The sequence below is a fragment of the Ammospiza nelsoni genome, chromosome 10, assembly GCF_027579445.1.
Source record: "Ammospiza nelsoni isolate bAmmNel1 chromosome 10, bAmmNel1.pri, whole genome shotgun sequence".
Lineage (NCBI taxonomy): Eukaryota > Metazoa > Chordata > Aves > Passeriformes > Passerellidae > Ammospiza > Ammospiza nelsoni.
Genome location: NC_080642.1, coordinates 94,107 through 108,573, shown reverse-complemented (window position 1 = coordinate 108,573; position 14,467 = coordinate 94,107).

Below are 14,467 nucleotides of genomic sequence, written 5' to 3'. Positions count from 1 at the left end.
TGGTCTTGTCATTGTGCGACTGGAATTGCGGCTTAACACATCGCAGCAACCTTAGGGCTGGTACCTGAAACTGTAGCGTTCTTGCGCCGAGATCACTGTAGGCCCGTGACATGGGTGCAGGGGCTGGGTATTGCCGCTAATAGTAGAACCGGATGTGCGGGGTGGCGAAAGGGAGGCTGGAAGCTTGCGCCTGAAAACCCCGTCGATGGCAGAATATTGCCTGCGCCTGTGATGGCACCTCTTGGGGCGCACTGTGGGGCTGGGAAGTGGACTGCGGGGCTGGCAACGTCAATGGAAATGGCAAAGGCACTAGACCTGTGAACGGGGCTGTGGGCATCCAGGAGAACTTACGCAGGGGGTGGCAAAGTGACTGGGGACTGCTCGCTGGGGGCTAAAATCACTGCAGGGCTAGCATATGGATGGTGGGGTGGGCTTTCGGAGGCTGGTGCGGGAGCTGAATTGTTTCCAAGCTGGAGCCAAGAGCCAGATGCTGGCATTTGAAGCTGGAAAAACACAGAGCTGGAGCTGCAAGAAGAGAGCTGGCAGTAAAATAAAGCTTGTGGGGAAAGAGCTAAAAGGGCTGAGATCACTGGGCCTGGTCTTGTCATTGTGCGACTGGAATTGCGGCTTAACACATCGCAGCAACCTTAGGGCTGGTACCTGAGACTGTAGCGTTCTTGCGCCGAGATCACTGTAGGCCCATGACATGGGTGCAGGGGCTGGGTATTGCCGCTAATAGTAGAACCGGATGTGCGGGGTGGCGAAAGGGAGGCTGGAAGCTTGCGCCTGAAAACCCCGTCGATGGCAGAATATTGCCTGCGCCTGTGATGGCACCTCTTGGGGCGCACTGTGGATCCAGTATATCCCAGGTACGTTCTAGGTATAGTTCTAGGTACAGTTCTAGGTTTCTGAGGTGGTCCTGAGTCAGTGCTGAGATTGTGCTGAGTGAGTGCTGAGATGGTCCTGAGTCTGTGTTGATTGTTTGCTGAGATGGTGCTGAATGGGTGCTGAGATGGTGCGGATTGGTTGCTGAAATGGTCCTTAGTGGGTGCTGATTGGTTGCTGAGATGGTCCTGATTGGGGGCGGATTGGTTGCTGAGATGCTCCTGAGTCGATGCTGATTGGTTTCTGCGATGGTCCTGAGTCGCGGCGGATTGGTTGCTGAGATGGTGCTGAGTGGGTTCAGATTGGTTGCTGAGATGGTGCTGAGATGGTGCTGATTGGTCGTTGAGATTGTTTGAGTGGGTGCTGAATTGGTGCTGATTGGTTTCTGGGATGATGCTGAGTGGGTGCTGAGATGGTCCTGAGATGGTGCTGAGTGGATGCTGCGATGGTACTGATTGGGTTTTGATTGGTTGCAGAGATGGTCCTGAGTCGTTGCTCAGATGGTGCTTATTGGTTGCTGAAATGGTGCTGAATGGGTGCTGAGATGGTGCTGAGTCGGTGCTGATTGGTGGTGAGATGGTGCTGAGCGGATGCTGATTGGTTGCCGACATGGTGCTGAGATGGTGCTGAGTGGGTGGTGTAAAGGTCCTGAGATGGTGCAGATTGGTTGCTAAGATGGCCCTGAGTGGGTGCTGAAATGGTGCTGATTGGTTGCAGCGATGGTCCTGAGTGGGTTCTGATTGGTTGCTGCGATGATTCTGAGTGGGTCCTGATTGGTTGCTGATATTGTTATGAGTGGGTGCTGATTTGTTGCTCCGATGGTGCTGAGGGAGTGCTGATTGGTTGCTGAGATGGTGCTGATTGGGTGCTGAGATGGTGCTGTGATGGTGCTGAGTGGATGCTGCGATGGTCCTGATTGGGTGCTGATTGGTTGCTCAGATGGTGCTTTGGGGGTGCTGATTGGTTGCTGAAATGGTCCTGAGTAGGTGATGATTGGTTGCTAAGATGGTGCTGAGTGGGTGCTGATTGGTTGCTCAGATGGTGCTGGGTGGGTGCTGATTGGTTGCTGAGATTGTTAAGAGTGGGTGCTGATTGGTTGCTGAGATGGTGCTGATTGGTGGTGAGATGGTGCTGAGTAGGTGCAGATTGGTTGCTACAATGGTCCTGAGTGGTTGCTGATTGGTTGCTGTGATGGTGCTGAGTGGGTCCTGATTGGTTGTGGAGATTGTTATGAGTGGGTCCTGATTGGTTGCTCAGATGATTCTTTGGGGGTGCTGATTGGTTGCTGAGATGGTCCTGAGTGGGTGCTGATTGGTTGCTGCGATGATTCTGAGTGGGTCCTGATTGGTTGTTGAGTTTGTTATGAGTGGGTCCTGATTGGTTGCTGATATTGTTATGAGTGGGTGCTGATTTGTTGCTCCGATGGTGCTGAGGGTGTGCTGATTGGTTGCTGAGATGGTGCTGATTGGGTGCTGAGATGGTGCTGAGTGGATGCTGCAATGGTCCTGATTGGGTGCTGATTGGTTGCTCAGATGGTGCTTTGGGAATGCTGATTGGTTGCTGAAATGGTCCTGAGTAGGTGATGATTGGTTGCTAAGATGGTGCTGGGTGGGTGCTGATTGGTTGCTCAGATGGTGCTGGGTGGGTGCTGATTGGTTGCTGAGATTGTTTGGGTGGGTGCTGATTGGTTGCTGAGATTGTTAAGAGTGGGTGCTGATTGGTTGCTGAGATGGTGCTGAGATGGTGGTGAGATGGTGCTGAGTAGGTGCAGATTGGTTGCTGCAATGGTCCTGAGTGGTTGCTGATTGGTTGCTGTGATGGTGCTGAGTGGGTCCTGATTGGTTGTGGAGATTGTTATGAGTGGGTCCTGATTGGTTGCTGAGATTGTTATGAGTGGGTGCTGATTGGTTGCTCAGATGATTCTTTGGGGGTGGTGATTGGTTGCTGAGATGGTGCTAAGTGGGTGCTGATTGGTTGCTGCGATGGTGCAGATTGGTTGCTGAGATGGTGCTGAGATGTGTCTGATTGGTTTCTGGGATGGTGCTGAGTAGGTGTAGATTGGTTGCTGAGATGGTGCTGATTGGTTGCTGAGATGGTGCTGTGATGGTGCTGAGTGGATGCTGCGATGGTCCTGATTGGGTGCTGATTGGTTGCTCAGATGGTGCTTTGGGGGTGCTGATTGGTTGCTGAAATGGTCCTGAGTAGGTGATGATTGGTTGCTAAGATGGTGCTGGGTGGGTGCTGATTGGTTGCTCAGATGGTGCTGGGTGGGTGCTGATTGGTTGCTGAGATTGTTAAGAGTGGGTGCTGATTGGTTGCTGAGATGGTGCTGAGATGGTGCTGATTGGTGGTGAGATGGTGCTGAGTAGGTGCAGATTGGTTGCTGCAATGGTCCTGAGTGGTTGCTGATTGGTTGCTGTGATGGTGCTGAGTGGGTCCGGATTGGTTGTGGAGATTGTTATGAGTGGGTCCTGATTGGTTGCTGAGATTGTTATGAGTGGGTGCTGATTGGTTGCTCAGATGATTCTTTGGGGGTGGTGATTGGTTGCTGCGATGGTGCAGATTGGTTGCTGAGATGGTGCTGAGTGGGTGGTGCGAAGGTCCTGAGATGGTGCAGATTGGTTGCTGAGATTGTTATGAGTGGGTCCTGATTGGTTGCTGAGATTGTTATGAGTGGGTGTTGATTGGTTGCTCAGATGGTGCTTTGGTGGTGCTCATTGGTTGGTGAGATGGTCCTGATTATGTGCTGATTGGTTGCTGAGATGGTGCTGGGTGGGTGCTGATTGATTGCTGAGATAGTGCTAGATGGATGCTGGGATGGTCCTGAGGGGGTGCTGCTTGGTTGCTGAAATGGTCCTGAGATGGTGCTGAGTTGGCGCTGTTTGGTTGCTGGGACGATGCTGAGTGGTTGCTGATTGGTTGCTGGGATGGCCCTGAGTGGGTGCTGAGATGGTTCTGAGTGGGTGGTGCGAAGGTCCTGAGTAGGTGATGATTGGTTGCTAAGATGGCCCTGAGTGGGTGCTGAGATGGTGCTGAATTGGTGCTGATTGGTTACTGAGATGGTCCTGATTGGGGGCGGATTGGTTGCTGAGATGCTCCTGAGTCGATGCTGATTGGTTTCTGCGATGGTCCTGAGTCGCGGCGGATTGGTTGCTGAGATGGTCCTGATTCGCGGCGGATTGGTTGCTGAGATGGTGCTGAGTGGGTTCAGATTGGTTGCTGAGATGGTGCTGAGATGGTGCTGATTGGTCGTTGAGATTGTTTGAGTGGGTGCTGAATTGGTGCTGATTGGTTTCTGGGATGATGCTGAGTGGGTGCTGAGATGGTCCTGAGATAGTGCTGAGTTGATGCTGCGATGGTACTGATTGGGTTTTGATTGGTTGCAGAGATGGTCCTGAGTCGTTGCTCAGATGGTGCTTATTGGTTGCTGAAATGGTGCTGAATGGGTGCTGAGATGGTGCTGAGTCGGTGCTGATTGGTGGTGAGATGGTGCTGAGCGGATGCTGATTGGTTGCCGACATGGTGCTGAGATGGTGCTGAGTGGGTGGTGTGAAGGTCCTGAGATGGTGCAGATTGGTTGCTGAGATGGCCCTGAGTGGGTGCTGAAATGGTGCTGATTGGTTGCAGCGATGGTCCTGAGTGGGGGCTGATTGGTTGCTGCGATGATGCTGAGTGGGTCCTGATTTGTTGTTGAGTTTGTTATGAGTGGGTGCTGATTTGTTGCTCCGATGGTGCTGAGGGAGTGCTGATTGGTTGCTGAGATGGTGCTGATTGGGTGCTGAGATGGTGCTGTGATGGTGCTGAGTGGATGCTGCGATGGTCCTGATTGGGTGCTGATTGGTTGCTCAGATGGTGCTTTGGGGGTGCTGATTGGTTGCTGAAATGGTCCTGAGTAGGTGATGATTGGTTGCTAAGATGGTGCTGGGTGGGTGCTGATTGGTTGCTCAGATGGTGCTGGGTGGGTGCTGATTGGTTGCTGAGATTGTTTGGGTGGGTGCTGATTGGTTGCTGAGATTGTTAAGACTGGGTGCTGATTGGTTGCTGAGATGGTGCTGAGATGGTGCTGAGATGTGTCTGATTGGTTTCTGGGATGGTGCTGAGTAGGTGTAGATTGGTTGCTGAGATGGTGCTGAGTGGGTGGTGCGAAGGTCCTGAGATGGTGCAGATTGGTTGCTGAGATTGTTATGAGTGGGTCCTAATTGGTTGCTGAGATTGTTATGAGTGGGTGTTGATTGGTTGCTCAGATGGTGCTTTGGGGGTGCTGATTGGTTGCTGAAATGGTCCTGATTATGTGATGATTGGTTGCTAAGATGGTGCTGGGTGGGTGCTGATTGGTTGCTGAGATTGTTTGGGTGGGTGCTGATTGGTTGCTGAGATTGTTAAGAGTGGGTGGGGATTGGTTGCTGAGATGGTGCTGAGATGGTGCTGATTGGTGGTGAGATGGTGCTGAGTAGGTGCAGATTGGTTGCTGCAATGGTCCTGAGTGGTTGCTGATTGGTTGCTGTGATGGTGCTGAGTGGGTCCTGATTGGTTGTGGAGATTGTTATGAGTGGGTCCTGATTGGTTGCTGAGATTGTTATGAGTGGGTGCTGATTGGTTGCTCAGATGATTCTTTGGGGGTGGTGATTGGTTGCTGAGATGGTGCTAAGTGGGTGCTGATTGGTTGCTGCGATGGTGCAGATTGGTTGCTGAGATGGTGCTGAGATGTGTCAGTTTGGTTTCTGGGATGGTGCTGAGTAGGTGTAGATTGGTTGCTGAGATGGTGCTGATTGGTTGCTGAGATGGTGCTGTGATGGTGCTGAGTGGATGCTGCGATGGTCCTGATTGGGTGCTGATTGGTTGCTCAGATGGTGCTTTGGGGGTGCTGATTGGTTGCTGAAATGGTCCTGAGTAGGTGATGATTGGTTGCTAAGATGGTGCTGGGTGGGTGCTGATTGGTTGCTCAGATGGTCCTGATTATGTGCTGATTGGTTGCTGAGATGGTGCTGGGTGGGTGCTGATTGGTTGCTGAGATTGTTAAGAGTGGGTGCTGATTGGTTGCTGAGATGGTGCTGATTGGTGGTGAGATGGTGCTGAGTAGGTGCAGATTGGTTGCTACAATGGTCCTGAGTGGTTGCTGATTGGTTGCTGTGATGGTGCTGAGTGGGTCCTGATTGGTTGTGGAGATTGTTATGAGTGGGTCCTGATTGGTTGCTCAGATGATTCTTTGGGGGTGCTGATTGGTTGCTGAGATGGTCCTGAGTGGGTGCTGATTGGTTGCTGCGATGATTCTGAGTGGGTCCTGATTGGTTGTTGAGTTTGTTATGAGTGGGTCCTGATTGGTTGCTGATATTGTTATGAGTGGGTGCTGATTTGTTGCTCCGATGGTGCTGAGGGTGTGCTGATTGGTTGCTGAGATGGTGCTGATTGGGTGCTGAGATGGTGCTGAGTGGATGCTGCAATGGTCCTGATTGGGTGCTGATTGGTTGCTCAGATGGTGCTTTGGGAATGCTGATTGGTTGCTGAAATGGTCCTGAGTAGGTGATGATTGGTTGCTAAGATGGTGCTGGGTGGGTGCTGATTGGTTGCTCAGATGGTGCTGGGTGGGTGCTGATTGGTTGCTAAGATTGTTTGGGTGGGTGCTGATTGGTTGCTGAGATGGTGCTGAGATGGTGGTGAGATGGTGCTGAGTAGGTGCAGATTGGTTGCTGCAATGGTCCTGAGTGGTTGCTGATTGGTTGCTGTGATGGTGCTGAGTGGGTCCTGATTGGTTGTGGAGATTGTTATGAGTGGGTCCTGATTGGTTGCTGAGATTGTTATGAGTGGGTGCTGATTGGTTGCTCAGATGATTCTTTGGGGGTGGTGATTGGTTGCTGAGATGGTGCTAAGTGGGTGCTGATTGGTTGCTGCGATGGTGCAGATTGGTTGCTGAGATGGTGCTGAGATGTGTCTGATTGGTTTCTGGGATGGTGCTGAGTAGGTGTAGATTGGTTGCTGAGATGGTGCTGTGATGGTGCTGAGTGGATGCTGCGATGGTCCTGATTGGGTGCTGATTGGTTGCTCAGATGGTGCTTTGGGGGTGCTGATTGGTTGCTGAAATGGTCCTGAGTAGGTGATGATTGGTTGCTAAGATGGTGCTGGGTGGGTGCTGATTGGTTGCTCAGATGGTGCTGGGTGGGTGCTGATTGGTTGCTGAGATTGTTAAGAGTGGGTGCTGATTGGTTGCTGAGATGGTGCTGAGATGGTGCTGATTGGTGGTGAGATGGTGCTGAGTAGGTGCAGATTGGTTGCTGCAATGGTCCTGAGTGGTTGCTGATTGGTTGCTGTGATGGTGCTGAGTGGGTCCGGATTGGTTGTGGAGATTGTTATGAGTGGGTCCTGATTGGTTGCTGAGATTGTTATGAGTGGGTGCTGATTGGTTGCTCAGATGATTCTTTGGGGGTGGTGATTGGTTGCTGCGATGGTGCAGATTGGTTGCTGAGATGGTGCTGAGTGGGTGGTGCGAAGGTCCTGAGATGGTGCAGATTGGTTGCTGAGATTGTTATGAGTGGGTCCTGATTGGTTGCTGAGATTGTTATGAGTGGGTGTTGATTGGTTGCTCAGATGGTGCTTTGGTGGTGCTCATTGGTTGGTGAGATGGTCCTGATTATGTGCTGATTGGTTGCTGAGATGGTGCTGGGTGGGTGCTGATTGATTGCTGAGATAGTGCTAGATGGATGCTGGGATGGTCCTGAGGGGGTGCTGCTTGGTTGCTGAAATGGTCCTGAGATGGTGCTGAGTTGGCGCTGTTTGGTTGCTGGGACGATGCTGAGTGGTTGCTGATTGGTTGCTGGGATGGCCCTGAGTGGGTGCTGAGATGGTTCTGAGTGGGTGGTGCGAAGGTCCTGAGTAGGTGATGATTGGTTGCTAAGATGGCCCTGAGTGGGTGCTGAGATGGTGCTGAATTGGTGCTGATTGGTTACTGAGATGGTCCTGATTGGGGGCGGATTGGTTGCTGAGATGCTCCTGAGTCGATGCTGATTGGTTTCTGCGATGGTCCTGAGTCGCGGCGGATTGGTTGCTGAGATGGTCCTGATTCGCGGCGGATTGGTTGCTGAGATGGTGCTGAGTGGGTTCAGATTGGTTGCTGAGATGGTGCTGAGATGGTGCTGATTGGTCGTTGAGATTGTTTGAGTGGGTGCTGAATTGGTGCTGATTGGTTTCTGGGATGATGCTGAGTGGGTGCTGAGATGGTCCTGAGATAGTGCTGAGTTGATGCTGCGATGGTACTGATTGGTTTTTGATTGGTTGCAGAGATGGTCCTGAGTCGTTGCTCAGATGGTGCTTATTGGTTGCTGAAATGGTGCTGAATGGGTGCTGAGATGGTGCTGAGTCGGTGCTGATTGGTGGTGAGATGGTGCTGAGCGGATGCTGATTGGTTGCCGACATGGTGCTGAGATGGTGCTGAGTGGGTGGTGTGAAGGTCCTGAGATGGTGCAGATTGGTTGCTGAGATGGCCCTGAGTGGGTGCTGAAATGGTGCTGATTGGTTGCAGCGATGGTCCTGAGTGGGGGCTGATTGGTTGCTGCGATGATGCTGAGTGGGTCCTGATTTGTTGTTGAGTTTGTTATGAGTGGGTGCTGATTTGTTGCTCCGATGGTGCTGAGGGAGTGCTGATTGGTTGCTGAGATGGTGCTGATTGGGTGCTGAGATGGTGCTGTGATGGTGCTGAGTGGATGCTGCGATGGTCCTGATTGGGTGCTGATTGGTTGCTCAGATGGTGCTTTGGGGGTGCTGATTGGTTGCTGAAATGGTCCTGAGTAGGTGATGATTGGTTGCTAAGATGGTGCTGGGTGGGTGCTGATTGGTTGCTCAGATGGTGCTGGGTGGGTGCTGATTGGTTGCTGAGATTGTTTGGGTGGGTGCTGATTGGTTGCTGAGATTGTTAAGACTGGGTGCTGATTGGTTGCTGAGATGGTGCTGAGATGGTGCTGAGATGTGTCTGATTGGTTTCTGGGATGGTGCTGAGTAGGTGTAGATTGGTTGCTGAGATGGTGCTGAGTGGGTGGTGCGAAGGTCCTGAGATGGTGCAGATTGGTTGCTGAGATTGTTATGAGTGGGTCCTAATTGGTTGCTGAGATTGTTATGAGTGGGTGTTGATTGGTTGCTCAGATGGTGCTTTGGGGGTGCTGATTGGTTGCTGAAATGGTCCTGATTATGTGATGATTGGTTGCTAAGATGGTGCTGGGTGGGTGCTGATTGGTTGCTGAGATTGTTTGGGTGGGTGCTGATTGGTTGCTGAGATTGTTAAGAGTGGGTGGGGATTGGTTGCTGAGATGGTGCTGAGATGGTGCTGATTGGTGGTGAGATGGTGCTGAGTAGGTGCAGATTGGTTGCTGCAATGGTCCTGAGTGGTTGCTGATTGGTTGCTGTGATGGTGCTGAGTGGGTCCTGATTGGTTGTGGAGATTGTTATGAGTGGGTCCTGATTGGTTGCTGAGATTGTTATGAGTGGGTGCTGATTGGTTGCTCAGATGATTCTTTGGGGGTGGTGATTGGTTGCTGAGATGGTGCTAAGTGGGTGCTGATTGGTTGCTGCGATGGTGCAGATTGGTTGCTGAGATGGTGCTGAGATGTGTCAGTTTGGTTTCTGGGATGGTGCTGAGTAGGTGTAGATTGGTTGCTGAGATGGTGCTGATTGGTTGCTGAGATGGTGCTGTGATGGTGCTGAGTGGATGCTGCGATGGTCCTGATTGGGTGCTGATTGGTTGCTCAGATGGTGCTTTGGGGGTGCTGATTGGTTGCTGAAATGGTCCTGAGTAGGTGATGATTGGTTGCTAAGATGGTGCTGGGTGGGTGCTGATTGGTTGCTCAGATGGTCCTGATTATGTGCTGATTGGTTGCTGAGATGGTGCTGGGTGGGTGCTGATTGGTTGCTGAGATAGTGCTAGATGGATGCTGGGATGGTCCTGAGGGGGTGCTGCTTGGTTGCTGAAATGGTCCTGAGATGGTGCTGAGTTGGCGCTGTTTGGTTGCTGGGACGATGCTGAGTGGTTGCTGATTGGTTGCTGGGATGGCCCTGAGTGGGTGCTGAGATGGTTCTGAGTGGGTGGTGCGAAGGTCCTGAGATGGTGCAGATTGGTTGCTAAGATGGCCCTGAGTGGGTGCTGAGATGGTGCTGAATTGGTGCTGATTGGTTACTGAGATGGTCCTGAGTGGGTGCTGAGATGGTGCTGAGTGGATGCTCTGATGGTCCTGATTGGGTGCTGATTGGTTGCTGATATTGTTCTGAGTGGGTCCTGATTGGTTGCTGAGAATGTTATGAGTGGATGCAGATTGGTTGCTGAGATGGTGCTGAGTGGGTGCTGATTGGTTGCTAAGATGGCCCTGATTGGTTGCTGAGATGGTGCTGAATGGGTGCTGATTGGTTGCTGAGATGGCCCTGAGTGGGTGCTGAGATGGTGCTGAGTCGGTGCTGATTGGTGGTGAGAAGGTGCTGAGCGGGTGCTGATTGGTTGCCGAGATGGTGCTGAGTGGGTGGTGTGAAGGTCCTGAGATGGTGCTGATTGGTTGCTGAGAGGGTCCTGATTGGGTGCTGATTGGTTGCTGAGACGGTGCTGAGAGGTTGGTGCGAAGGTCCTGAGATGGTGCAGATTGGTTGCTAAGATGGCCTTGAGTGGGTGCTGAGATGGTGCTGAATGGGTGCTGATTGGTGCTGAGATGATGCTGAATGGGTGCTGATTGGTGCTGAGATGATACTGAGTGGGTGCTAATTGGTTTCTGAGATTGTCCTGAGTTGGTGCTGATTGGTTGCTGAGATGGTGACCATCTCAGACACCAATAAGCACCCACTCAGCACCAAATAAAGACAATCTTAGGAACCAATCCGCACCCACTCAGGACCATTGCAGCAACCAGTCAACACCATCTCAGCAACCAATCAGCCCCCACTCAGAACTATATCAGCACCCACTCAGCACAATCTCAGCACTGACTCAGCACCATCTGTGCACCCATTCAGCACCATCTCAGCAACCAATCAGCACCATCTCAGGATCTTTGCACCACCCACTCAGAACCATCTCAGCAACCAATCACCACCCAATCAGGCACATCTCAGCAACCAATCAGCACCCATTCAGCACCATCTCAGCAACCAATCAGGGCCATCTTAGCAACCAATCAGCACCCACTCGGCACCATCTCAGCAACCAATCTACACCTACTCAGCACCATCTCACCACCAATCAGACACATCTCAGCACCATCTCAGCAACCAATCAGGACCATCGCAGCATCCACTCAGCACCATCACAGCACCATCTCAGCAACCAATCAGCACCATCTCAGCAACCAATCTACACCTACTCAGCACGATCCCAGAAACCAATCAGACACATCTCAGCACCATCTCAGCAACCAATCTGCACCATCGCAGCAACCAATCAGCACCCACTTAGCACCATCTCAGCAACCAATCACCACCCCCAAAGAATCATCTGAGCAACCAATCAGCACCCACTCATAACAATCTCAGCAACCAATCAGGACCCACTCATAACAATCTCCACAACCAATCAGGACCCACTCAGCACCATCACAGCAACCAATCAGCAACCACTCAGGACCATTGCAGCAACCAATCTGCACCTACTCAGCACCATCTCACCACCAATCAGCACCATCTCAGCACCATCTCAGCAACCAATCAGCACCCACTCTTAACAATCTCAGCAACCAATCAGCACCCACCCAAACAATCTCAGCAAACAATCAGCACCCACCCAGCACCATCTGAGCAACCAATCAGCACCCACCCAGCACCATCTTAGCAACCAATCATCACCTACTCAGGACCATTTCAGCAACCAATCAGCACCCCCAAAGCACCATCTGAGCAACCAATCAGCACCCAATCAGGACCATCGCAGCATCCACTCAGCACCATCACAGCACCATCTCAGCACCCAATCAGCACCATCTCAGCAACCAATCAGCACTCCCTCAGCACCATCGGAGCAACAAATCAGCACCCACTCATAACAATATCAGCAACCAATCAGGACCCACTCATAACAAACTCAACAACCAATCAGGACCCACTCAGCATCATCGCAGCAACCAATCAGCACCCACTCAGGACCATCGCTGCAACCAATCAGCACCATTTCAGCACCCACTCAGGGCCATCTCAGCAACCAATCTGCACCATCTCAGGACCTTCACACCACCCACTCAGCACCATCTCAGCACCATGTTGGCAACCAATCAGCATCCGCTCAGCACCATCTCACCACCAATCAGCACCGACTCAGCACCATCTCAGCACCCATTCAGCACCATTTCAGCAACCAATAAGCACCATCTGAGCAACGACTCAGGACCATCTCTGCAACCAATCAAAACCCAATCAGTACCATCGCAGCATCCACTCAGCACCATCTCAGGACCATCTCAGCACCCACTCAGCATCATCCCAGAAACCAATCAGCACCAATTCAGCACCCACTCAAACAATCTCAACGACCAATCAGCACCATCTCAGCACCATCTCAGCAACCAATCTGAACCCACTCAGCACCATCTCAGCAACCAATCCGCCGCGACTCAGGACCATCGCAGAAACCAATCAGCATCGACTCAGGAGCATCTCAGCAACCAATCCGCCCCCAATCAGGACCATCTCAGCAACCAATCAGCACCCACTAAGGACCATTTCAGCAACCAATCCGCACCATCTCAGCACCCATTCAGCACCATCTCAGCAAACAATCAACACAGACTCAGGACCATCTCAGCACTCACTCAGCACAATCTCAGCACTGACTCAGGACCACCTCAGAAACCTAGAACTGTACCTAGAACTATACCTAGAACGTACCTGGGATATACTGGATCCACAGTGCGCCCCAAGAGGTGCCATCACAGGCGCAGGCAATATTCTGCCATCGACGGGGTTTTCAGGCGCAAGCTTCCAGCCTCCCTTTCGCCACCCCGCACATCCGGTTCTACTATTAGCGGCAATACCCAGCCCCTGCACCCATGTCACGGGCCTACAGTGATCTCGGCGCAAGAACGCTACAGTCTCAGGTACCAGCCCTAAGGTTGCTGCGATGTGTTTTGCCGCAATTCCAGTCGCACAATGACAAGACCAGGCCCAGTGATCTCAGCCCTTTTAGCTCTTTCCCCACAAGCTTTATTTTACTGCCAGCTCTCTTCTTGCAGCTCCAGCTCTGTGTTTTTCCAGCTTCAAATGCCAGCATCTGGCTCTTGGCTCCAGCTTGGAAACAATTCAGCTCCCGCACCAGCCTCCGAAAGCCCACCCCACCATCCATATGCTAGCCCTGCAGTGATTTTAGCCCCCAGCGAGCAGTCCCCAGTCACTTTGCCACCCCCTGCGTAAGTTCTCCTGGATGCCCACAGCCCCATTCACAGGTCTAGTGCCTTTGCCATTTCCATTGACGTTGCCAGCCCCGCAGTCCACTTCCCAGCCCCACAGTGCGCCCCAAGAGGTGCCATCACAGGCACAGACAATATTCTGCCATCGACGGGGTTTTCAGGCGCAAGCTTCCAGCCTCCCTTTCGCCACCCCGCACATCCGGTTCTACGATTAGCGGCACTACCCAGCCCCTGCACCCATGTCACGGGCCTACAGTGATCTCGGCGCAAGAACGCTACAGTCTCAGGTACCAGCCCTAAGGTTGCAGCGATGTGTTAAGCCGCAATTCCAGTTGCACAATGACAAGACCAGGCCCAGTGATCTCAGCCCTTTTAGCTCTTTCCCCACAAGCTTTATTTTACTGCCAGCTCTCTTCTTGCAGCTCCAGCTCTGTGTTTTTCCAGCTTCAAATGCCAGCATCTGGCTCTTGGCTCCAGCTTGGAAACAATTCAGCTCCCGCACCAGCCTCCGAAAGCCCACCCCACCATCCATATGCTAGCCCTGCAGTGATTTTAGCCCCCAGCGAGCAGTCCCCAGTCACTTTGCCACCCCCTGCGTAAGTTCTCCTGGATGCCCACAGCCCCGTTCACAGGTCTAGTGCCTTTGCCGTTTCCATTGACGTTGCCAGCCCCGCAGTCCACTTCCCAGCCCCACAGTGCACCCCAAGAGGTGCCATCACAGGCGCAGACAATATTCTGCCATCGACGGGGTTTTCAGGCGCAAGCTTCCAGCCTCCCTTTCGCCACCCCGCACATCCGGTTCTACTATTAGCGGCAATACCCAGCCCCTGCACCCATGTCACGGGCCTACAGTGATCTCGGCGCAAGAACGCTACAGTCTCAGGTACCAGCCCTAAGGTTGCTGCGATGTGCTTTGCCGCAATTCCAGTCGCACAATGACAAGACCAGGCCCAGTGATCTCAGCCCTTTTAGCTCTTTCCCCACAAGCTTTATTTTACTGCCAGCTCTCTTCTTGCAGCTCCAGCTCTGTGTTTTTCCAGCTTCAAATGCCAGCATCTGGCTCTTGGCTCCAGCTTGGAAACAATTCAGCTCCCGCACCAGCCTCCGAAAGCCCACCCCACCATCCATATGCTAGCCCTGCAGTGATTTTAGCCCCCAGCGAGCAGTCCCCAGTCACTTTGCCACCCCCTGCGTAAGTTCTCCTGGATGCCCACAGCCCCGTTCAC